We start from the raw sequence: 24340 nt of genomic DNA on the forward strand, positions 1-24340 counted from the left end.
AAATGTTGGAGGATATGGGTTTGTAAGACTGTGTGGCCAATGCACTTAATTACCCATGAGGCAGAATTGGATCTTGCCACAAGGTGGCAATAACGATTAAAATATAAAAGCATTACCTGAAATAGATTCTATTTGCTTGATTAAGTATGACCCAAACATTGTGACCAGTCATATAAAGAACAGTACCTATCCAATTCTCTCTCTCTCTCTCTCTCTCTCTCTCTCTCTCTCTCTCTCTCTCTCTCTCTCTCTCTCTCTCATAGAATGACAAGTCAAGGACTATGGGGAATGATTTCCACTTTAGCATCCCATGTAAGGGGTGCCTTTATCCTGTTTAGGACAAACACAATGATAAACTTACAATGCTGATCATGCTTTCATAAATATATGCTATTGAATTCCAAACCTGAACTGGAAAAAAAAATAATGAGAGAAAGAAAAGAGCTGTATTGCAGTTGAGAATCAAATTGTCTGTTCATGTTCTCTTGTACCGTAGGTTCATATTCTTTTTATACATCTCCCCATTAATGCTCGCAAGCGATCTACAATCATTAAGTAGCGTGTGACAACGATGTTTGTTGATTAGCTATCATGTAATAATAATTACTGTCACTTTCAAGCCAAAGACGGAGAGCAGATGAACGTTGCGGTGTTTTAATCTGGAAATGTTGATGGTGGCAGAAGACGACAGCAAATAACAATAAAAACTGGTGCAATGCATACACAGCGCCACTCAAAGCAGCTAGATGAAATGATACCCCATTCTCCTGTGTAAACACCAGCTCTCTGTCATACGCGGATGTCAGGGAACTGACATCTAAAGCGCCGGAGGCGCAAAGGCTCACTGAGGGTGAGAGAGCAGTAGCAGCGGAAGAGGGAACCAGTAGAGGGCGAGCAAGAACTCCAAGGGAAAGTGAGTCGGAGGGATGGCTCAGAGACGCTTCAAGCGAAACCAGTGGGGAGGTCTCAGGACCTCCTATAGGGACACCCACACCTCGACGGAAACTGTCACGCCGAGAGGCCAGACGACGTGTTTCCGTTAAGGAGCTTTTATGTTGGAAACGTTTCCGAAAGCAGCCACTTTCGGATTCTACTAGTGATTGACGCAGCCATGCTGGAGGGGCTCCGTCACAGGCAGAGGTTTGAAAGCCTGATCAAACTCTGAGGGACTTGCATTTTACGCACAAGCAGCTCATCGTCCCATCACAGCAATCCGAAAGTCTCCGAAAGCCAGCTTGTGCAGGGAGAAGCATCATGAGCAATCCAGCCGGAACCGGGGAAGCAGGAGCAGCTGGAGGAGGTCCAAGCCTGGAAGAAAGGTACAGGGCGTTGGAGATCCAGTTGGCGCTGCAAACGGCGAGGCTTGAGGAGAGGAGGGCTCAGGATGCAGAAAAGGGAAAGGAGAAAACCACCCCGCTCGCCAGAAAGGTGCCAGGATTGGTGCAGAAATTCGGGGGGGATCCCAGGAACTATCATGCCTTTAGAACAGAGATGCAATACGCTCTAAACTTGCAGTTTGATGACTTCCCCGATGAGGAATCGCGAGTGGCGTATGTGATTGGCCATCTCGAATCCGGGGCGAAAGATTGGGTTAGACCCCTGATGGCAGCGAATAATGAGATCTTAAAGGACACGAGGAAGTTTTTTCGTGCCATGGACCTGATGTTTTCCAGCGATATTGAGCAGGGGGTGGTGCGAAGGCAGTTAATGGCTTGCCAGCAAGGAAGCAGATCTGTCCGTGAGTACTGGACTGAATTTACCATGTTGATTCACAAATTGGGGTGGGACCTATCGGCGGAGCCCATCCAAATGCTTTTCGAAGAGGGGCTTTCTTCAACCGTCAAAGATGAGCTTTCCCGGGGCCCCAGGGCGGAGTCTATGGACCAGTTAACCAAATCTGCGCTGGCCATAGGAGCGCGCCAGGAGGCGAGGGCTATGGAAAAGCGGGAAGGGAAAGGAGACCGTTGGAGGGAGTTCCGCATTCCAGACATTCCAGAGCCACCTTTCCCGCCGGCAGAGCCGATGGAAGTTGGAACAGCGCGGGCGCGCGCAGTTTCAAATCCCAGTGAAGGGCGGAAAAAGGAGGGAAAGAGCGCCAAGAGATGTTATCTCTGCCAACAGCCAGGGCACTTTGCCAGAGTTTGCCCACAAAGAAAGGAATGGCAAGGGATGGCAGGAGCTGTTGGGGGAAAGGAAGAGGAAGGCAAGGAGCAAGTAAAAGCCAACGCCTGGCTGCCACCGTTGGGGCACAGCAGCCAGGCCAAAGAGCAATGAAAGTGCCCATGCCAGAACCCCCCAGACCCGCTTTAGTGATAGAGGTGTTACTAGAACTGCCAAACGGACACCCACTAAAGGTCAAGGCGCTTTTGGATTCAGGCAGCTCCTGTAATTTCATGAGTAAGGAGTTTGCAGCTGAGCACCAGATACAGACTATCCCTTTAAGTAACCCCTTGCAGGTGACTACGATTGACGGCAGAGAGCTGTTGGGGGGAGAAGTTAGCCAACAGACTGTCCCGATGATAATGAGAGTGGCAAGGCACACCGAACAGATAGCGTTTAATGTGGCCATCCTGGGAGGAGCGCCCATCATTTTGGGGATGAGCTGGCTGGCGCTACACGATCCGCTAGTGGGCTGGCATCAGAGGGTGGTCTCCTTTGGGTCAGCGCATTGCCTAGAACACTGCAAGGAGGGGAAGGTTTCGGGAGGAGACAGAGTCACCCTAGCGGGGATGGAAGTGATGGACAAAGGGAAGGTGCCCCCGCAATACGAAGATCTGAGCAACGTATTCAGCGAAAGGGAAGCAGACAAACTGCCACCGCATAGACCCTTTGACTGTCAAATCAACCTACTCCCAGGGGCCCAACTCCCAGTAGGCAAGCTGTACGCCATGTCAGACAGGGAGATGCAGGAGCTGAGGGAGTTCATTGACAAAAACTTGAAGCGAGGTTTCATCAGAGAGTCCCGAGCGGTGGGGGGCAGCCCAGTGTTCTTTGTGGACAAAAAGAACACAGACAAACCGAGACTGGTGTGTGACTTCAGGGCCCTCAATGCAGTGTCGGAGCCCCTGGCTTTCCCTATGCCCCGAATTGATGACATTTTGACCAGAGTAAGGAAGGGAAAGATTTTTACAAAACTGGACCTGCGGGGGGCGTACAATCTGATACGCATAAGGAAGGGAGATGAATGGAAGACCACCATGTTTACCCCGTTGGGAGCCTTTGAATACCTCGTTATGCCCTTCGGTCTACAAGGGGGCTCCGCGTGTTTTCAAGCTTTTATAAACCACGTTCTGGGACCTTTGCTCTACAAGAATTGTGTGGCCTTTTTAGACGACGTGTTGGTGTATTCGGAAAATGAGGAACAGCATGTGAGGGACGTTCGAGAAGTGTTGGGCAGGCTGCAAGCCAACCAGCTGTGGGTGAAACTGGAGAAGTGCCAGTTTCATACCAAGGAGGTGGAATTCCTGGGGTACCGCTTGTCAGACAAGGGATTGGCCATGGATCCAGGCAAGGTCCAAGCGGTACTGGAATGGAAGACACCGAAGACCAAGAAGGACGTGCAAAGATTCTTGGGATTTGGGAACTTTTATCGGAAGTTCATCAAGAACTTTGCCCACTTGACGGCGCCCATCACCGACTGTCTCAGCAGCAAGAAGAAATTTGTTTGGACGGCAGAGGCGGATCGAGCCTTTGAAGAACTGAAAAGGGCTTTCGCCTCGGAAGAACAACTTCTGCATGTGGATTTACGAAAACCCATGAGAGTGGAAACAGATGCATCCGACCGGGCGGTAGGGGCGGTCCTTCTTCAACCGGGGAGGAGTGCGTCGGAGTGGAGACCGTGTGCCTTCTTCTCGCGGAAGCTGAATAAGTCCGAGAGGAATTACACGGTGTATGACAGGGAACTACTTGCCATTCACGAAGCATTCCGGAGGTGGAGACATTTATTAATTGGGGCACAACACAAGGTGCAAGTGTGCACCGACCACAAAAATTTAGAGTATTGGAGAACAGCTCGAGTGCTCAACCAACGACAAGTGAGATGGGCACAGGAATTCTCCAAATTTAACTTTGAGATTTGTTATGTGCCAGGCCCAGAAAACGTCAGGGCGGACGCGCTCTCACGCAAACCAGAATATTGGGAAGGGGAGGGGGTGATCGAAGAGAGACATGTCATCCCGGAGGACCGCTGGGTGTGTGGGGCGGCGATGGTGGGGCAATGAGAACTGGTGGAGGAAACGGAAAATGATGAATATGCCCAGGATAAGCTCAGAGGTCTCAGGGGGGAGGGCGAGAGCCCCGGAGGTTTTGAGGAAAGAAATGGGGCATTGTATTACAAAGGGGCACTGTATATACCCGAAGGTGAATTGAGGGGGAGAGTACTCAAGCAGTTGCATGATAGCCCCACGGCGGGACATTTTGGGCAACACAAGACCATGTGGTTGGTTACCAGGGAATTTTGGTGGCCTAAGGTGAGGGAAGATGTAAGGGAGTATGTAAGAGGGTGTGACCAATGTCAGCGAGCCAAAGGGGAAAGAAGGGCGCCGGCAGGGTTATTAGAACCTTTACCCACACCAGAACGGCCTTGGGAAGCGATATCAATAGATTTTATGACGGATCTGCCAAGGTCCAAGGGGAAAACAGCCATCATGGTAGTAGTAGACCTGTTAACTAAGATGTGCCACTTTGTAGCATGCTCACATGCAGTCACAGCGGAAGAAACGGCGAAGTTGTTTGTGGAACATATCTTTAGGTTGCACGGGGCTCCCTCGAGGGTGATCTCAGATCGAGGCAAACAATTTACTTCCAGGTTCTGGAGGAAGCTCATGAGCTTGTTACACGTGGAAGTCAATTTTTCAACTGCCCGGCACCCTGAAACCAACGGGCAGGCGGAAAGGGCAAATGGCATTCTTCAACAATATCTTAGGTGTTATGTCAATGACAGAGAGAACGATTGGGTCGAAAAGTTGGCGTTGGCAGAATTTGCCTACAATAATGCGGAGAATGTGTCCACAGGGATGAGTCCCTTTTTGGCTAATTACGGGTGTCACCCCAGGGCATTTCCAGGGGAAGGAGGGGAGAGATGGAGCGTCCCAGCGGCTGAACATTTTGTAGAAGAGATGGAAGCCATCCATCATCAGCTCCAGCTCAACTTAGAAAGGGCTAAGGCACAATATAAGAAGCAGGCAGACAAGAACAGAAGGGAAGGTGAAACCATAAGGGTGGGGGATCAAGTGTGGTTGTCAACCCAAGGGTTGCCGTTCAAAGGGGGTTGTAAGAAACTGAGGCCCAGAAGATTGGGACCCTTTGAGGTGATTCAGCAGGTCAACCCGGTAGCTTTCAAACTCCGATTACCCAATCACATGAAATTGCACCCAGTGTTCCACAGGTCGTTACTGTCACCATACAGGGGAGGAGGTGAAGGGGAGCACGTCAGGGGACCAGCCTTGGAAGAGAGGGAACGCCGCAACCATGTAGCGGAAATCCTCGATTCCAGGTGGAAGGGAAATCAGGTGGAGTATTTAGTGGCGTGGGAAGGGGAACCGGAGTCAGAAAACACCTGGGTAAGTGCGCAGGAAGTCAATGACGAGGTTTTAACAGAAACGTTCCATCAAAGGTTCCCGAGGAAACCTCAGCCGATAGCAAGGTTTAGGAGGGAGTATTTCGGCACCACCGATGAGGAAGAGGAAATGGAAGGGTTCGCGGAGTCGGAGTTGGAAGAGGGAGTGGACTCTGATGACGAAGAGTACCTAGAGAGTAGGAACAGCAACAAGTGGAAGGAAGTGTTCGCGACGTCGGAAGATGAGGGAGGTTCTTTCAAGGGTTTTACCTCCTCACCGCCAGTAGGAGAGGAGACGGGAGGGGGTGAAGGGGGCCCTGGAGGGGAGGTGGATGTCAGGGAACTGACATCTAAAGCGCCGGAGGCGCAAAGGCTCACTGAGGGTGAGAGAGCAGTAGCAGCGGAAGAGGGAACCAGTAGAGGGCGAGCAAGAACTCCAAGGGAAAGTGAGTCGGAGGGATGGCTCAGAGACGCTTCAAGCGAAACCAGTGGGGAGGTCTCAGGACCTCCTATAGGGACACCCACACCTCGACGGAAACTGTCACGCCGAGAGGCCAGACGACGTGTTTCCGTTAAGGAGCTTTTATGTTGGAAACGTTTCCGAAAGCAGCCACTTTCGGATTCTACTAGTGATTGACGCAGCCATGCTGGAGGGGCTCCGTCACAGGCAGAGGTTTGAAAGCCTGATCAAACTCTGAGGGACTTGCATTTTACGCACAAGCAGCTCATCGTCCCATCACAGCAGCTCTGGCGCACTAGTTGTTCATCTGCATTATTCATTATTATTGTCTGCAAAATTAAAAACGAAACCTTCCAGGACAAAACATCTAAGCAACAAGAAGCTAAGGTGGGAGGCACGGCAACCTCTAAATTTTGTTTGAGTGCTAGATGATCTCAGTAGAAGAAAAAGGTTGTGTGAAAAGATAGCCCTGGTATTAACGCAGGTCTATTTGAGTCTGTGCTTTGTAGTTTGAAAACAACCAGTTGACAATAGCTAGAACTGTACATATATTAATATTCCATCCTTTTCGTACAGTAAGCCTAGGCTGAGGGCAGATCAATACCATACATTTAAAGGACACTTGGTGCAAATTTGAAGCGCATTACTTCCCCAAAAGAATTCTGGGAATGGTAGTTTGATACCTGGGAATTATGGGTCTGTGAGAGGAGGGAAAACTACCATTCCCAGAATTCTTTGGCAGAAGTATTCAGTGTCCTTTAAGTGTATGGTGTAGTTCTGCCATCAGTTCAATTTCCCCAGTACCCTTTCCTTGTAATCATGCCTTGAAGTTTATATGCTGAGCAACCAAATCCTAAAATTTATAGTTACAGATATCTGAAGTGTGTATCTGAAGAAGTGTGCATGCACACGAAAGCTCATACCAAGAACTAACTTAGTTGGTCTTTAAGGTGCTACTGGAAGGAATTTTTTTTGTTTTGACTAAAATTTATAGACTGCTGCATTTCCTGACTTTTTAGGGAAGAATGTCCTATCTATCTGCATACATTCCCAGCATTTATTTGACATGCTTTTATACATCTTGATCTGGATAGGACTTGTGAAACCAACTCTGCACCTCTGCAGAGTGAATGTATTTCTGGGTGGATGTATCAGCCCTTAAGCTTCGATAGGTCTTTAATGTAATGGCATTCTGTAGTTATGAGGAAAATACTATATGCACCCTTATAGTCCTAAACAGCACAGTGTTTGCAACAGATTAACCCATAGACAAAAATATCAGAAACTTCAAATGACTCCAAACTGTTTCCGGGCATGCTCAGATCAATCGTTACAAAGGATGTTGCCTTCTCTTCCTCATCCTAATAAATAAACAGCATCATCCTGCTCTGCTTCTGGTGACAAGATGGTGTGCAAGGGAGCTGCAGCTAAATAATAAATAAAGTGACCTGCAGAGTGATGTTCTCCTAAGTTCAAACATATTAAGTCATTTTCGTGTATATATTTTAGGTTGACATGCCATTAAAATAAAAAATTTAATACACACAAGCAACAGAAAGCAGCACATTTCATTTCACATTAAAAACATCTAGGCGGCTTGTCACTCCACCATTTCTGTCTCTGGAGATGGGTGGTGAAAAAGCATATAGAGAAGGAAAGCAAATAATGATAAAATCCTTGATGTTTGAACACAGGGATTGCCACACAAGCTGAGAGTTGTGGTTCAAGTAATTTTGCAAATGCTGTTTCAGAAAAATGAATTCACTATGTCCTGTGCTAATGCTTTCATTACCCAAAGCTTCCATTTTTAAAATAAATAAATACATGCTTAATACTTGAATTTGGCAGAGGGGAGACTACAGTCTCAAAGAGTGAATTTTTCTTTGTTTCAAGTATGCCAATAGATTGCAGGAGGAAGATAATCAAACCAGATCAAGCAATAAAATATAAATATTGGAGAAAATCTAACATTACATTCAATGATAGTTTTCTGCAAAGATAAGCATGCTCCTTGGAATAGCTATTTCTAGCCTTCCTCATCTGTTTTTCTTTGCTATCTTTACATACTGAAAATTTCTTCCAAATCACTGAATTCCTCTTTTGAAGGTTCACAGATTGATGGTGTTTGCTTCTATCTCTCTGTTGTCTGATGACAGTTTCAAAGAAACCCTTATGTTTTGCTGCTCGGCAAGACTGGGTCATAACAGATGGAAAGCACGCAATTCTAATCTGAGCTCCTCCTATGTGGTATATTCCTCTTACCCTACCACAATCTTGTACACCCTAGATTATCACTCTTTCCCATAAGAACTTCTAAAATGATCTGGCTGCTTTTTCTCCTCCCTACAACTGGATGTGAACTAGACTGCCGATGCTGGTGCAATCACAAGACTAACTCTACGCTGATGTTGCCACAAGTCCTAGTTGTAATCATGCCTTGAAGTTTATATGTCCCTTATTGATGATGTCCCTTAAATGTTGTCCCTTAAATTTCAAAGGAAGCAGCTCCTCTCCCTCCCTGCCAGCCAGGGAGGAGGGAGGCTCCAACTGTGTTGCTCACCCAATAAGAAGTCTAAGAATGACTGGGGGTGGAGCTTGCATGCCTTGTGCTGATCAAATCGGCTGTGTTGCCTGGGGACTCGCCTTTGCTCAGCGCTTCCCAGCGGAGAAGTGACGGTAGTTTTCCTTGAGGCTTCATTTGGCTGCTGGCTGGGCTTTCTGCCTTTGGCTCAGAGGGGCTCAGAAGTTGAACATACCTGTACAGAGTGCTCGGATTGGAATCAGATACATCATCAACGGCCCACTCACCCTTGCTTGTGAAAAGGTCTGTCTGGAGTGGGGGCACATGGTGGAGGAAAAGGAAAGGAGATCTCGTGGGAGGGGGGGCTTTTGAATTTGTTTTGGATGCTCCTTCGATTGACTTATGGAGGAAAAGAAAGGAGCTGGTTGACTAAAATGGTGGGTGACTGGCGATTTCGTGGCGAGGGGGGAGGCTGTGTGTGTGTGGCTAGTTAATGCAAGCTGAGGGGGTTTTTGAATGCTGGACGTCATTTTGTTGCACGTGCTGCTGCAAACTTTGCAATGCAAAGCCAGGCCGGGGAGCCATCTTAAGTTGAGGCTGCATAGGCCTTGTGGTGCATGTGATTCAGATTCTATTCAGTTGAACCTCTGGTTACAAAGTTGGTTGGACAGTGTTCTCGAAGCTACCAGCATGAGTTTGACCAGACTGCAGGAGGACAGGAAGACTGGAGTGCCTGGAACAGGTGAGGCTGCAGGTCCCTTATTTTGGCTGCTTATCCCTTATTTTCAAAGCTGCTGGTCCCTTATTTTCAAATCTGTAAGTTGACAGCTATGTGTTCCCCTCTCCTCTTTTTTCTCCTGAAAAATATATGCAAATATCCTCCATATTTCCCCTCTTCTATGTGATGAACAAGACACAAAGATTGCATTCCTCAGACCTCTGCCTTACTAACCAGAGTCTCTGAACTCCAGCCTTCCCTGTTGTGTACTTGTGTTGGAAAACCACAAAGTTACCCAGTGAGCATATTTTTAACACCACAGGTTGCTCTCCAGCTTTCCCTATGTCTGTTCGTTAAATCCTGCCCTATACTCAATAAGCATTTGGATACAACTGTAAACAATGGTTGATCATCATCAACCATCATCAACAAGTCTAGGCAAGCTCTGGGCTCTCTTTTCCTTCATCTCTTCTTCAGCACCGCTGCTAAGATATTACAGACCCTCCAAGTGTCCCTATTTTCCAGGGATGTCCCTGATTTAGAGAAGCTGTCCCAGTTTCTGATTTGATCCTGGAATGTCCCACTTTTCCTTAGGATGTCCCTATTTTCATTAGAGGAATGTTGGAGGATATAGAGTTGTCTGCTTCCTGAACCATCTGAAGGCAATCCTGTATAGGGAAGTTTTTAAAAAATGTTTATTGGTTAATTATGTTTTTAATAAATGTTGGAAGCTGCCCAAAGTGCTGGGGCAGCCCAATGAGATGTGTGCGGTATAAATAATAAAAATTATCATGATGGAATGGGATGTCCCTATTTTCATCGTTGAAGGGTATGATATTAAGGTATATTGGAGGGTATAATATTAGAGCTTTTGCTTCTGTTTTTTACTATCCACAGTTTAGTGACTAATGACTAATCTTAACTGATTAACTTAAATAGAACAGTTTGATAAATGATGGGTTGAAGGAGGCTGGCTTTAGTAAACCATAATTAAGGATTTGTGACATTTAGCTCATTTTGTTTTTTGTATTCACATTTCAGTTGTTGTATTTTTTCCTCCCTTTTCTTGTAAACTGCCCAGGGAATGTAACTGAAGGGTGGCATAAGAAATACTTACAGTGATGAATGATTGAACAACATACTCCTTTAATTACTTGCCGATGGTGCATTTCTTTATTATTAACAGCAATATTAATACATCCGAACCAGCAATGAAAAACAGCAAGGATGTTTACTATTAGTATTATATTGTAAAAATTAACCACAAAGTGTAATAATGCCTAATGAAGACCACATTTTTAAGAAAGGGGATGCTAAAGAAGATGGTTAAGGATAACTAGGGAAGCAGTTTCAGTATTTCAGGCATGATGGCCAGTGTGGTGTACTGGTTAAGAGCGGTAGACTCGTAATCTGGTGAACCGGGTTCGCACCCCCGCTCCTCCACATGCAGCTGCTGGGTGACCTTGGGCCAGTCACACTTCTCTGAAGTCTCTCAGCCTCACTCACCTCACAGAGTGTTTGTTGTGGGGGAGGAAGGGAAAGGAGATTGTTAGCCGCTTTGAGATTCCTTCGGATAGTGATAAAGCGGGATATCAAATCCAAACTTCTCCACAGCTAGGTAAAGGTACCTCTGCCTGTATGGGCCAGTCGTGTCCAACTCTAGGGTTGTGCGCCCATCTCACTTAAGAGGCCGGGGGCCAGCGCTGTCCGGAGACACTTCTGGGTCACGTGGCCAGTGTGACGAAGCTGCTCTGGCGAGCCAGCACCAGCGCAGCACATGGAAACACCGTTTACCTTCCCGATATAAAGCGGTACCTATTTATCTACTTGCACTTAGGGGTGCTTTCGAACTGCTAGGTGGGCAGCTGGAGACCGACATTTGGGAAACACTGAGTTACATGAAGGGAAAGGGCTGTTTTGTGCCTGTTTTGCATGCAGAAAGTCCTGGGTTCAGTCCCAATGGCATCTCCAGATAAAGCTGGGAGAGAACCCTGCCTGAAATCATGGGTGGCCGCCAGTGCGGGCAATACTAAGCTAGATGCAGCAATCGTCTGTGCACAGCTCCAGGCTTTATAACTGGTACAGAAAGCACACATGGCTATGTTTCTACTGCAATTTGTCCCCTTTCTCAGCGCCTTTGTGCCGCAGCAGAGCTTACATCTTTATAAGGAGGACCGTGCAAGAAATTGAGACTGACTCCCATCTATAACTATCTTATGTTATGTGTAGTTTTAAAATCAGCATCCGAATTAAAGCTGTCAGGGAAAGATATTGCTATTTCAGGATTTGCTGATTGCCTAAAGTCGTACTGTCATTCCAGGAAAGATTGCTTGTCAGGAGCCGTCCTTTGGGAAATTACGTATGTCAAATGAGACTGCCTGGAGTTATGCTGGTCAAGATGGCGAATGGGGGACGACGACGGGCAACAAGCTGATCCATAATTGGATCAAATCTCCATTCAACCCTTGATCAAAGAAAATTAAACTCTCTTAAGACGGGCTTTTGATTTAAATCGCATCCAGGCTATATCCAAATGAAGCAATACTGCTGGGGACACATCTATATCACAGGCATTTAACCTTGACGCCCGCAAAGTCATGGGAGGGGATAGTGATTTCTAGCAGAGAATTCTGATTGGATACCCTCAACAAACTGTGCTTCCCAGGATTCTTTGGGGGAAGAATTCTTCAATCGAATGTGTACAGGCAGGAAGCTCCTCTCCTCACTTGGCCTAAGACACAGAACACACAGAGGAGCCCTTGATGCAATGACTGGAAGCACTGTCAATTTTAAATTTCCGGAATCAAGCTTTTGCTTTATCAAGCAAGAGGTATACAAATCTTGTTTAAAAAATATATATATTAAAAAATACCTGCTTGTTTATTTTTCTTAGGCAGGATCCCTTTCCTTCTATCAAAATGGTTCTATGTTTAGGGAAATTTTCCTCAATTTATGAATACTGATAGGGAAGAACTGGAGGAGAGAAGAGTATGCACTTCGTACCAGTGACTCTTAAGATCCAACAATTTTTGGCACAGAAAAACCTTGTCTAGTCAGCTGGACAACAATATCTGAGAGAGAAAAAACAGCCATTGTTCTTGCCTGTCTTCTCTTCTCTTCCCTTCCTTCCTTCCTTCCTTCCTTCCTTCCTTCCTTCCTTCCTTCCTTCCTTCCTTCCTTCCTTCCTTTTTTTGGTATCTAGCTAAAAAGCAAATGATGAGGCATTGCATCCAATATAAATCTTCCCCGCAGTAGGCCAACTGGAATGAATGGATAATCCTAAATTAGGTCCATTAATTTCAGCAGATCTACTCTGAATAAAACATTGTTGGGTACAGCTCACTCTTATTTCTTGTCAGCTGGCCGCCCAAATTTTGGTGTAAGCCTGCTTTGTGTGGAAAACACACTGATTCTGCTGTTTCTGCTTGTATCAGTTCTCTGGTCAGCGTTCCTGTAATGAAGAGGGATTGTTTTGAAATTTCATTTAGGTATTCCTTAATGAAAACAGGTAAGCAAGGCTGAATCGTACTTTAAGTGTGGAGGGAGGGCAGGCAGGCAGGCAGGGACACACACCTAGCCAAACACCTGTCTCTGGAAAATTTTATGCATCACCTGGGAGGACAGGTAAACCAATGCCAGGGTACTGGAAGAAGCAAAGATCATCAGTGTCAAAGCAATGATTCTTCAACATCAACTTTGTTGGACTGGCCATGTTGTGTGATGCCTGATTATTGTCATCCAAAGCAACTACTCTATTCTGAATTTAAAAATGGAAAGTGTAATGCTTGTGGTCAACAAAAGAGGTTCAAAGACTGTCTCAAGGCAAATCTTTAAAAATGTAGTATAAACACTGACAACTGGGAAACACTGGCCTGCGAGCACTCCAATTGGAGAACAGCCTTTACTAAAGGTGTAATGGGTTTTGAAGAGGCTCAAACTCAGGAAGAAAGGGAGAAATGCGTTAAGAGGAAGGCACGCTTGGCAAACCGTCACCATGATCAACTCCCACCCGGAAACCTATGTCCCCACTGTGGAAGGACATGTGAATCCAGAATTGGCCTCCACAGTAACTTAAGGACTCACTTTTAAAACAACAATAATAAAAAATCCTTCCAGTAGCACCTTAGAGACCAACTAAGCTTGTTATTGGTATGAGCTTTCGTGTGCATGCACCTGAAGATATCTGAAGAAGTGTGCATGCCCAAGAAAGCTCATACCAATAACAAACTTAGTTGGTCTCTAAGGTGCTACTGGAAGGATTTTATTTTTATTTTGTTTCGACTACGGCAGACCAACACGGCTACCTACCTGTTTTTAAAACCATGTTTAATGAAGACAATCTTACTCTGCTACGAGTGATTGTCAAAGAAGAAGACACCTAGCCAGTTTGTAGAAGCATTTGCATGTCGAGGTCCCCAAGCCACCCTCAAATAAAACACAATTCACACAGAATTTTTGTTTAAGGTTTTTGGCATAATTTTATGGCCACAACTTTATTGATTACAGAATGTGAGTGGTTGCTTAGGGATTGGTTCGCGACTATCTGTTCCCACCTGGAGGTAGGAACAGAACTGACATCTGCAAGCCTGCGAAAGTCAACATTTTGGGGAGAGAATAGAGCTGGGTGCCAGGCCCTCACCTCTCCCCAAATGCTCCCAGGGTCTCTTGTGTGGCCCTAGCCCCTTGACAGGGGTCTGAACAAGAGCATGGTGAGCCCCTGGATTCCTTTAATGGAATTCCCTTGCAGCAACAGCATTGAAGGGGCAGGCACAGCCAACCATACCCCCTCCACCAACCAAATTTAACCAATGCCTAACCACAACTTTACAAGTTGTGACGATTTTGCTATAAAGTAGGCAAAAAACCAAATGGCACCGGCCAAACAGCCAAATGGAAAAATTCCTACCAGTCCTCGCCCCAAAGCAGACGACCCCATGGCAGGCATAGCAAGGTCAATGCAAAGAGCCCTAAATATAGGGAGGGTGGGCGGGTGATCCGATGCGTGCGGCAAAAAGAGGCAGCTCAAGGCTGTGTGCAGGGAATAAATAGCCCCTTGGCTGTCTTGTTTGCCCCCACCGCAACACATACTCTCCATGAAGGAGAACACGTTTTCACATTTCTTCAGTATCTGGGGTCTTTTTTTAAAAAAGGAAATGTAACGTTAGGAAGCTGCCTTATACCACGCCAGACCATTTTTTCATCTAGCTTGGCCCTGTCTACCTTGATTGGCAGTGCTCTCAAGGGGTCTTTCTTGTCCCACCTGGAGAGGCCAAGAATCAAACCTGGGACCTTCTGTATGCAGAGCAAATGTTCTGCTGCTGGACCGTGACCCATAATTCATGCACTGATTCTATAAACTGCAGGTGGGGCTCACAGGATTAATTTCTCTTTCTGGCCTATCTAGTCCAGTATTGTCCACAATGAGTGGCAGTGAATTTCCAGGGGTTCAGACAAGGGGTCTTTCTGTTAGGTTTCTGTTTATTGCCACTGTGCAGTGCTTGGAGTCACAAGACTCTGTTTACATTCCAGACTGTTGGAAGTCTCATGGGAGACGGGAGACGGATGTTGATATTACTGTTTTCCTGTTTTCTTTGTACCAGTTGCCTCTCGGCTTTCACAGAGAGAGGCTGTATATTTCTTTTCTGTCTGTGTAGTTAGAAATAAAACTCTTAGCATGTAGCTCATATTTCTTGTCTTCTGCTGCTGCTGTATACTCTGCGTAATGAGGGAATGTGCCTGGAGCCTCATTAAAGGCTCAGGTTGTTAATCAGCGTCAGAGGGCTTGACCGGAGGAGTAGCTCGGCCAAACACAAGTATGACAGTTTTGGTTATGGGCGCCTAGAGATGCTGAAGATTGGAAGCTTCTGCACTCCAAGCAGATGCTACTGACCTCTGGCCCTTCTCCTTTCCTCTATGGAAAAGTGAAGGTAACACCTGCTTACCATGAAGGATAAAAATATAGAGCTTAAATGTTTTAACTGTTTTAAAATGTTGACAGCTAGAGTTAAACGAGGCAGAGTATCCTGCCCCCAAATAAAATGGCACTCTTTCAACCCTGCTTATTTTATTCATCGGCAAAATCACTCCCCCCCCCCTTTCCCAGAGGCGACTTTTTAAAAAAGAAAGAAAACTTTTCTAGCTAGCGGAAAGCCAGCACTGTGTGTTAGTGATAGAAAAATCCCCCCATGGCAAGAATGACACAAATGGATGCTTCTCCTTCTGAATTTATATCTGATTCTCTTTCTATTTCTGCTATTTTGTCGTAGCTCTGTACTGAGTTTCTCCTAGTCCGCCCTAGTTGGTGTAAATCTGGTTCTGCAAATGCAATAGATTTTCAAAGAACAAGGCACATCATATGATAAAGGAGGGACCTTTCTAGAAGCCCTCAGGGCTTAGCTGAGATCAAAATTAACTCATCCATTATCTGCCAAACAGCAGATAATCTTTAATTTGGGCTTCCCTTGAACAAGCATGTCTGTCATGACTCACAGACACATGCGTGGGATGACTCCATTGGAAAAATCCTGTCTGAAAAGTTGTTAAATACATAATTTTTGATAGAATATGATTTAAATATGGATTTAAATATTTTTGTTGTTGCTGCAGAGTATTAATAACAAAAATTCACAGATTAATTCAGAAACAGAGTGGAACAGATTCATGAATGAATAAATGCAAAGTTGCCATTGAGTGGAACTAGATCAGTCTGCCCTTCCTGATGGAAATTAGTGCTTGATACTCTTATTCTTAAAAATAATAAATAATTATATGTTAAAGCAATTAGCTTTATTTTGGAAACTTGCTACATTAAAGGAGGAATCAGCAGTGATAGGTAATTCAAGGCACCCCACTACTTTCTTCCTAGCTAATGCTTTGACAACCTGGCTTCTTATAACCTGGACATTCTAAGGGAGTTGCTCGTGAGACTTTCCATTGGCTTACCCCACAATAAGGTAGTCTAGGAATAAATATTAAGTTGCAGCACAGTCACCCTCACTTATCCCTAAACATGACTACTTATAAGGTTTTCACCACTTTCTTTACATCAGAAGATGGAAAATTAGACAGAGCATTCTTTCTTTCCTGGATTCTGTGAATTCTGTGAATTTTTTGTGTAGACGTTTCTGAGCACAATTGGTCAGTGCAGGTGCTGACCTTTAAAGCCCTGAATGGCTTTTGCCCTGTATACCTGAAGGAGTGTCTCCACCCCCATTATTCAGCACAGATACTGATGTCCACCTCCAAGGGCCTTCTGCCGGTTCCCTCACTGTGAGAAATGAAGTTACAGGGAACCAGGCAAAGGGCCTCCTCAGTAGTCACGCCTGCTCTGTGGGACACCTTCCCAGCAGATGTCAAAGAGATAAACAGCTATGTGATTTTTAAGATACATCTGAAGGCAGCCCTGTTCAAGGAATTTTTTAGTGTTTGATGTTGAATTGTGTTTTTACTATTTTTTGTTGGGAGCCACCTAGAGTGGCTGGAGCAACCCATTCAGATGGGTGGCATACAGTGGTACCTCGGGTTAAGAACTTATTTTGTTCTGGAGGTCCGTTCTTAACCTGAAACTGTTCTTAACCTGAGGTACCACTTTAGCTAATGAGGCCTCCTGCCACCGCCACACGATTTCTGTTCTCACCCTGAAGCAAAGTTCTTAACCTGAGGTACTATTTCTGGGTTAGCGGAGTCTGTAACCTGAAGCATCTGTAACGTGAAGTGTCTGTAACCCGAGGTACCACTGTATAAATAATGGCGTCTTCTTCATCATCATCATCATCTTTGTCTTCGTCTTCTTCAGAGGGAGATGATGGATCCTTGTTGTGACTCAACGCAGGCCAAAGCCACAGGGTGGGAAAATGTCTAATGTTGGGCTTCAGAATTTTAGAAGGTTGTTGTACAAGATACCCTCCACTGGCTCTCTTCCTCAGTGACTCTATCTTCTCACCGCAGAAAATTCAGGGGACATTTGTCTGTGATCCCCCTTTCTGGCGTGCAGGACCTACATCTTACACACCTAGGATTCTGGGATAAAGTTGCAACAGCTGCTCAAAGTTGGTCTTGTAACCCAGTTCTTTCCCAGCCTTAATTGAAACTGCTTTGAATTTTATGGAACTTGAGAAATCTGCCTTGGCAGTTTTACCACCTAAATATAATAAAACCAAAATTTCAGCACTTCAGGTTTACACTGAGGGGAAGAGCTCTCTATGTCTCTTTGACATATTTAATGCTCCTAATGGCACAGCATTTCTTTTAAAAATAAAACCTCCCCCAACTCCTTGTTTGAAAATGAAATCCAAAGGAAAATGCAATGCAGTTGGGGAAGGACTGATAAATCGTTTGTTTCTGATTTGTTGCTGTGCTATCATGCGTGTATGTGTTTGGGGGATGGGGTGAGGAATGAAATTTGCATCCCCTGAGTTGTGTGCACAGATACTATTTTTAAAATAATTGCTAGAATTACAATAGAAATAAAAGAGTCCCATGTCGGATCATCAAGATAAAAACAATGCAACAAATCAAATAGCAACAATGACAGCAGGAAAAGCAAACAAAAAACAAAAAACACACCCTTTTGCATTCCCGAGATTTTGATTTGGGTTAGATCCAATAGAGATCTATGGAAGACTTTGGAAATGGAGCTTCCAAAAGGTTTAAATCTTCTTGTCTTGCCCCCTTAGTGAGAAAAATGCTCCTTGGATAAATTTTGGGATCCTTAAATGAAGAGGTGGGTAACCAATGGCCCATGCACTGCATCCAGTCCCCGAGAATCTTTTTTTTGGGGGGGGGCTCTGTGACCCACAATATTTTTCTTTTCTTTTTTTTAAAAAAAGCATTGACTGTTCCTGTGCGTGATACCTTGATGTTGAAAGGTTTTGGTGGCCCTCAAAGCTCCTGCATTTTTGTTGTTGAAACTCTTTTTTAAAACAAAGGTTTTGTGGGGGGAGGCACCTGTTTCAAAGACCTGTTCAAACACACGATTTGGCTACGTATGTGTTATGTACTGAGTTGAATAGGATCCAAAATGCAGCAGTCTGATTGGTCCTAGAACAATAGGATCCAGAATGCAGCAGTCTGATTGGTCCACAGGAGCCACCCAATCCAGCTCCAGGTGGAAGTGAATCCGCAACCTGATTGGCCTACAGGAGAATCCCAGAATTAGCCAATCACGTGGGGCCCATTGTGTAAATAATGTATATAAAGCAGATATTTTGGGGGAACTTCCATTCCTCCTCACCACTATGAGCTGAATAAAGAACACGAAATCCACTCTCAACTCCAAGTATATTTCAATATGTTTTTAAATTTATCAGGTGCTTTAAATTTTTTCAAATTACAATGTTTTCAAAATGTTTACTTTATTTTTAATGTTACTGCTTTATCACAGAAGTGCTTGCTGCTCTAGGCTCTGTCGGGAGGAAAGGAGGGATAGAAATTTAACAAACAAGTATGGCTGTTTTTCAGCTGGAACTCACTGGAACTCAGTTCTGGCACCTTTCAGATGGGCACCTTTGCCATTATAAGAGAATATGTTGGGTTCTGGCACCTATTTTTTTAGTAAAATAGCACTGCAAACAAGTAAAACAGCCTTAAGGAGCCCTAAGCTTGAGCGTGATGAGTGAGGTATTCACTGCTTCCGCCCTCATCATTTCTGGTAAGTACAGCAATTCCCTCAATTGTAATCCATGGTGGCAGCCAGCAGTTCTGACTTTACCAGCCACCACTGCTGCTAACAATACTTGATCCAGCTTATTTAATTCAATTAAACAAAAGATAATGCATGCATTTCTGGAAAACTGACATTTGAATACCAGAGCCACAGGAGGTAGGAGAGGAAAAGTTCATCTCAAGGAATAGAAATGGAAAAGTTCCTGTCTTCCTTCCTTCCTTCCTTCCTTCCTTCTTTCTTTCTTTCTTTCTTTCTTTCTTTCTTTCTTTCTTTCTTTCTTTCTTTCTTTCTTTCTTTCTTTCTTTCTTTCTTTCTTTCTTTCTTTCTTTCTTTCTTTCTTTCTTTCTTTCTTTCTTTCCCTTTCCTCCAGGCTTCCATATATTGGGATAATATCTAGAGAGGCAGAGTAGCAGAGCTATATTTAGTAAGTACGTCATGGAGACTATTTCATTTGTTGAGCTGAAGAGCTCTACCCTTGCGCTTGTCTGAGTTCTCATGTGTGGCTTGCGCACCACAAAATCCTGCTTGCATCATCAAAACAAAGGCCTGTAAGGACGCCTCATAGAAATTTCATGAAGCAACAAAGCGCAGATGGTAGATGGCATATGCTCATTCTTCAGTTGTAAGTTCGCTCCTTTGCTGCAAAGACTCTTTTCTTTGCAGCGCCCCAAAAGTACTTCTTACACAGCCCCATATGAAAATGAGGATGAAAACGCAACAAAGCAACATTCTGCTGGGACCTTTCCAATATGCTACAACAGTAGTACTTGTCCAGAAGTTTAAAGGCAGAACTATAGGTTATCCACCACACAGGCTTGCTGCCCCAAATGGTATCCCCACAATGGGATCTCACTCCACTCCCCTGTAGTTCACAGTAATGGAAATTCCTGTCATGGGTCACTATCATCTCAATCTCAAGAAACCGATAAAAAATAATTTAGCATTAAAAAAGAAAAAGAAAATAGTCATCAAGTCCACATTGTCATGAAAAGTGTATTTGTTTTTGGGCCCTCAATATTTATCTTTGGGCTCTTGGGTGTTTAGACACCACAACATGAATAATATGAGATGGGTTGTTTCCAATGTTAGCCATACTAAGAGTAGACCCATTGAAATTGATGAAATTAATGAACCTTACTAATTTAGGTGCACTAATTTCAGTGGCTCATCCACACCTCCACTTGTTCCATCACTTTCTAATGGGAAAACTTGCTATTTATTTATTTATTGAATTTATATCCCACCCTAAACCCGGAGGTCTCAGGGAGGTTTACCCCCTGAATAAATATGGGTTGCGGGATGCGGGTGGCACTGTGGGTTAAACCACAGAGCCTAGGACTTGCTGATCTGAAGGTCGGTGGTTCGAATCCCCACGACGGGGTGAGCACCTGTTGCTCAGTCTCTGCTCCTGCCAACCTAGCAGTTCGAAAGCATGTCAAAGTGCAAGTAGATAAATAGGTACCGCTCTGGCGGGAAGGTAAACGTCATTTCCGTACACTGCTCTGGTTCGCCAGAAGCGGCTTAGTCATGCTAGTCGCATTACGTGGAAGCTGTATGCCGGCTCCCTTGGCCAATAAAGCAAGATGAGCGCTGCAACCCCAGAGTCTGTCACGACTGGACCTAATGGTCAGGGGTCCCTTTACCTTTTAAATATGGGTTGCAGATAATGTCATGTGTACACCACTTCCCAAACCAGCAATAATAATAGTAATAATAGTAATAATAATAATTTGTATCCCGCTCTCTCTGGCCAAGGCCGGCCTCAGAGTAGCTAACATCATAAAAACAACATAATATGCATAAAAACAGACATCAATTAATTAAAATACATCTTAAAATTAATTCAGATAAGTTAAAATTTGGGAAGGCGGCAATTATCTGGTTGGAACTGAGAGTGGTTAAAACTTGCCAGGACCAACTGTTTCCACTGATCATACAAGGACCTGTGAGTGGGTTGGGGGCCTCCTTCGGGCTTCTTTTATACAAAGGAACTTGTCAAACTGCATCCTATCCAAAGGCCTGGAGGAACAGCTCTGTCATGCAGGCCCTGCAGACAGATGTCAAATCCCACAGGGCCTTGGTCACTTTTGGGAGAGCATTCCACCAGGCTGGGGCCACAGCCGAAAAGGCCCTGGCTCTAGTCGAGGCCAGTCTAATTTCCCTGGGGCCCAGGATCTTCAAGGTGGTGTTGTTAGCAGACCGTAAGGTGCTCCGTGGGGCATACCAGAAGAGGCAGTCCAGTAGGTACGATGAGAGTGCACTGGATGTAGAGTTGGAATGTGCTTCTTGGCAATTTTGTGTGAAGTGGTTGCTGCCACATGGGAAGCCAGTCACCTCCACATGGTATGGAAAACTGTCCCATGCCTTACTACAAGCTGGAAATGTAGGAAACTTGCCCATGTGTTACTGGTTTCTCCAAGTGCTCAGATCCAGATTCAAATATGGCCACCCATCGGATTGGTTTGGCCGTAACAGTAAATTCATGCAGAAGTCGGGGGTGGAGAAGAGCCAAACGGCAAAATCTAATGCTGGGACAATTACTATACATTGTTATGAATGACTTAATAGCTTCTCTTGAGAATCTGAGAAGCAGAGTGGGAGGGCAAAACATGCATGGCTGATTTTAGGGATCATGAAAAGGCAGCAAATTGTTAGCGACTTAATTTATTATTACTGTACTTTTACTGTTAAGGAGGAAGAGACAGATGACCTTGTGTATCATGAAACTTGTGGATGGAGTCTAATGTATCCTCTGTGAGTTGTAGTGCTTTTTTATACAACTTGGCTTGTTTGCCAGCTGCAATTATGCCTTAAGAAAAAGACAGAAAGAGAGAAGCTGGCTGTAGGTATTCCCCTGTATTTCAGGAGGTTAGACTAGATGACCCTCAGAATTCCTTCCAACTCCACAATTCCATGATTCTATGTTCTGATGGGTAAATTAAATGACCACAATGTGCTCCCCATGAGGTTGCCTTTGGAGATTGTTCAGAAACTACGGTCGGTACAGAACACAGCAGCTAGGCTGCTAACTGGTACAAAGAATAAAGGACACGTCTTGCCAGTTTAAAAAGAACTGCACTGTGCCCAAAATGTGTTTCTGGCCACAGTTCAAAGTGCTGATTTTAACCTTTAAAGTGCTAAATGGCTTGGAATCTGATTCCTTGGAGGACTGCTGGTTCCTGTATGAGCCTGCCTGGCTTTTAAAAGATCATCAAAGACTTTGCTCAGGGTATCTGCGCATTTTGAAACCAAATGTCTGGTAATGAGCAACTGGGGCTTCTTAGTCAGGATGCCTCTCCTCCAGAACACCCTCCTTCTGCTTCTTCATCAAGCCTTAACTTTGATGCATTTTAGGAAGAACATATATACAGTGGTACCTCGGGTTACATACGTTTCAGGTTACATACACTTACGGCTACAGACTCCGCTAACCCAGAAATATTAGCTCGGGTTAAGAACTTTGCTTCAGGATGAGAACAGAAATCGTGCTCCGGCGGTGCGGTAGCAGCAGGAGGCCCCATTAGGGTTCCTGTGGTACCTCAGGTTAAGAACAGTTTCAGGTTAAGAAGAGACCTCCGGAACGAATTAAGTACTTAACCCGAGGTACCATTGTACACTGTTCCCGCACCACCACTTTTAACACAACATGAGCCTGCTGTTTACCTGATTTTTATTTATTTTACCTGTCTGCTTATTGCTTTTTGTATTGTGAATCTAATGGCCAAATGTGAGTTTTAAAGAATCTTTTACATGCTGCCAGTGCTTTTTTTCTGGGGGTATGCAAGGGTATGGATACCCCTAATCATTTTGTGAATCTCTGTACTTTTGTCCATTTATTGTATTTATCTCCCCCCGATTTGAACTATAAAATGGTGATTTTCTTGAGTCAAAATGAGATTACCCCTAAACATTTTTTTAAAGAAAAAAAGCACTGCATGTTGCGAGCTACGTCATGAACCTTTTTTTTGGTTAAGAAGCTAGGGGGAAGATAAGGTATATACCAAATAAAAGTTTATTTGTGTGGCAGTTTTAAAATTTGATCTGGCTGAGAAAATCCTTGGTAGACGGCAATTTAGAAAGAAGAAGAAGAGTTTGGATTTGATATCCCGCTTTATCACTACCCGAAGGAGTCTCAAAGCGGCTAGCAATCTCCTTTCCCTTCCTCCCCCACAACATACACTCTGTGAGGTGAGTGGGGCTGAGAGACTTCAGAGAAGTGTGACTGGCCCAAGGTCACCCAGCAGCTGCATGTGGAGGAGCAGAGACGCGAACCCGGTTCCCCAGATTACAAGTCTACCGCTCTTAACCACTACACCACACTGGCTCTCATTGAAATACATTGAGGGCATATTTCTAGACATTGGCGGTACTTAACCAACTCCGTTGGCTAGTGCGTGGTGCAGATTTGATCCCCATATGGGACAGCTGCATCTTCTAGCATTGCAGGGGCTTGGACTAGGTGATCCTCAGGATCCTCCAACTCTACAATTTTATGAGTCTATGATTCATGTGGCCACTTACCTGCCTAAGCTGAATCTAAACAACTACTTGGTCATAGGAAGCCAAGACCCCTGATCAGGTGTGAATCCTACAAAATGGCCCTACTGTCCCATATCCTTGCTACGTCAAATATTTGTGGTTATCATAGCTAAAGGAGCTCTGGAAAGTGTTACAGAAATGTTCACCAACCAAAAATTTGGTGATGGAACTCTTCCTTTCCCAGGGAATTATTATTTCTCCAGCAAAAGGAACTGGGTTTGAGTTGATTGTTTTGTTTGGCAACATGAGCAGAAAGAGGACCTGGATCGACTGGTAGAGCTCTATAGTGGTGGGTTTTTGTTTGTTTGTTTTGTTTTTAAGAAAAAGGGGTGCTGGTAGTCACCATGAAGTTCTTACAGTGATTGCCACACTTTTGACATTTGGAAAAGGTGCTGGTACTGTATACCCTTGAATATGCCCAGAAAAAAGCACCGGATCATCTCTAAATGATTGGCAGTAAATTGGCAAGGATTTCTGATTCTAATTGTTTAACAACAACAGCGTCAAAATGTGCTCCCCCTGCAAATTATACTATTGAATTGACGAAACTTTGGAGTAACTAGGAGGCAATTTTTTTGTCAGAGGACTGTGTGTCGGTACCCAAAATAAACTTCAGGGAACAGAATTTTTTAATTCTAAGGGCCTGCAAGTCGGTGGTTTTCACAGTTATTCTTTAAAACAAAGTAGATTCCGAAAACCTGAAGTCTGTCCACCCTATTGCATTTATGTCAACTGTCCCAGAATTGCAGAGGCCACCCTGGCTTCTGATTGGATCCCAGATTGTCCAGTTCCTGCGAGAGTGCAGTCCCAAAAAGTGCCCATTTTGGGGGGGGCGTACTCTCTGGCAAATCACGTGGTTCCTGCAAGAGCACAGCCCGGAA

General features: G+C 44.7%; 1 long non-coding RNA gene across 4 annotated transcripts in view; it reads right to left on the minus strand.

Annotated features, from left to right (window-relative positions):
* LOC309372463 overlaps window positions 1-24340 on the minus strand; it is a 143849-nt gene that overhangs the window by 21644 nt on the left and 97865 nt on the right. The gene's annotated exons all lie outside the window — the stretch shown is intronic.

This window comes from Podarcis melisellensis (assembly GCF_964234715.1).
Source record: "Podarcis melisellensis genome assembly, chromosome: 6".
In the NCBI taxonomy this organism is placed as follows: Eukaryota; Metazoa; Chordata; class Lepidosauria; order Squamata; family Lacertidae; genus Podarcis; species Podarcis melisellensis.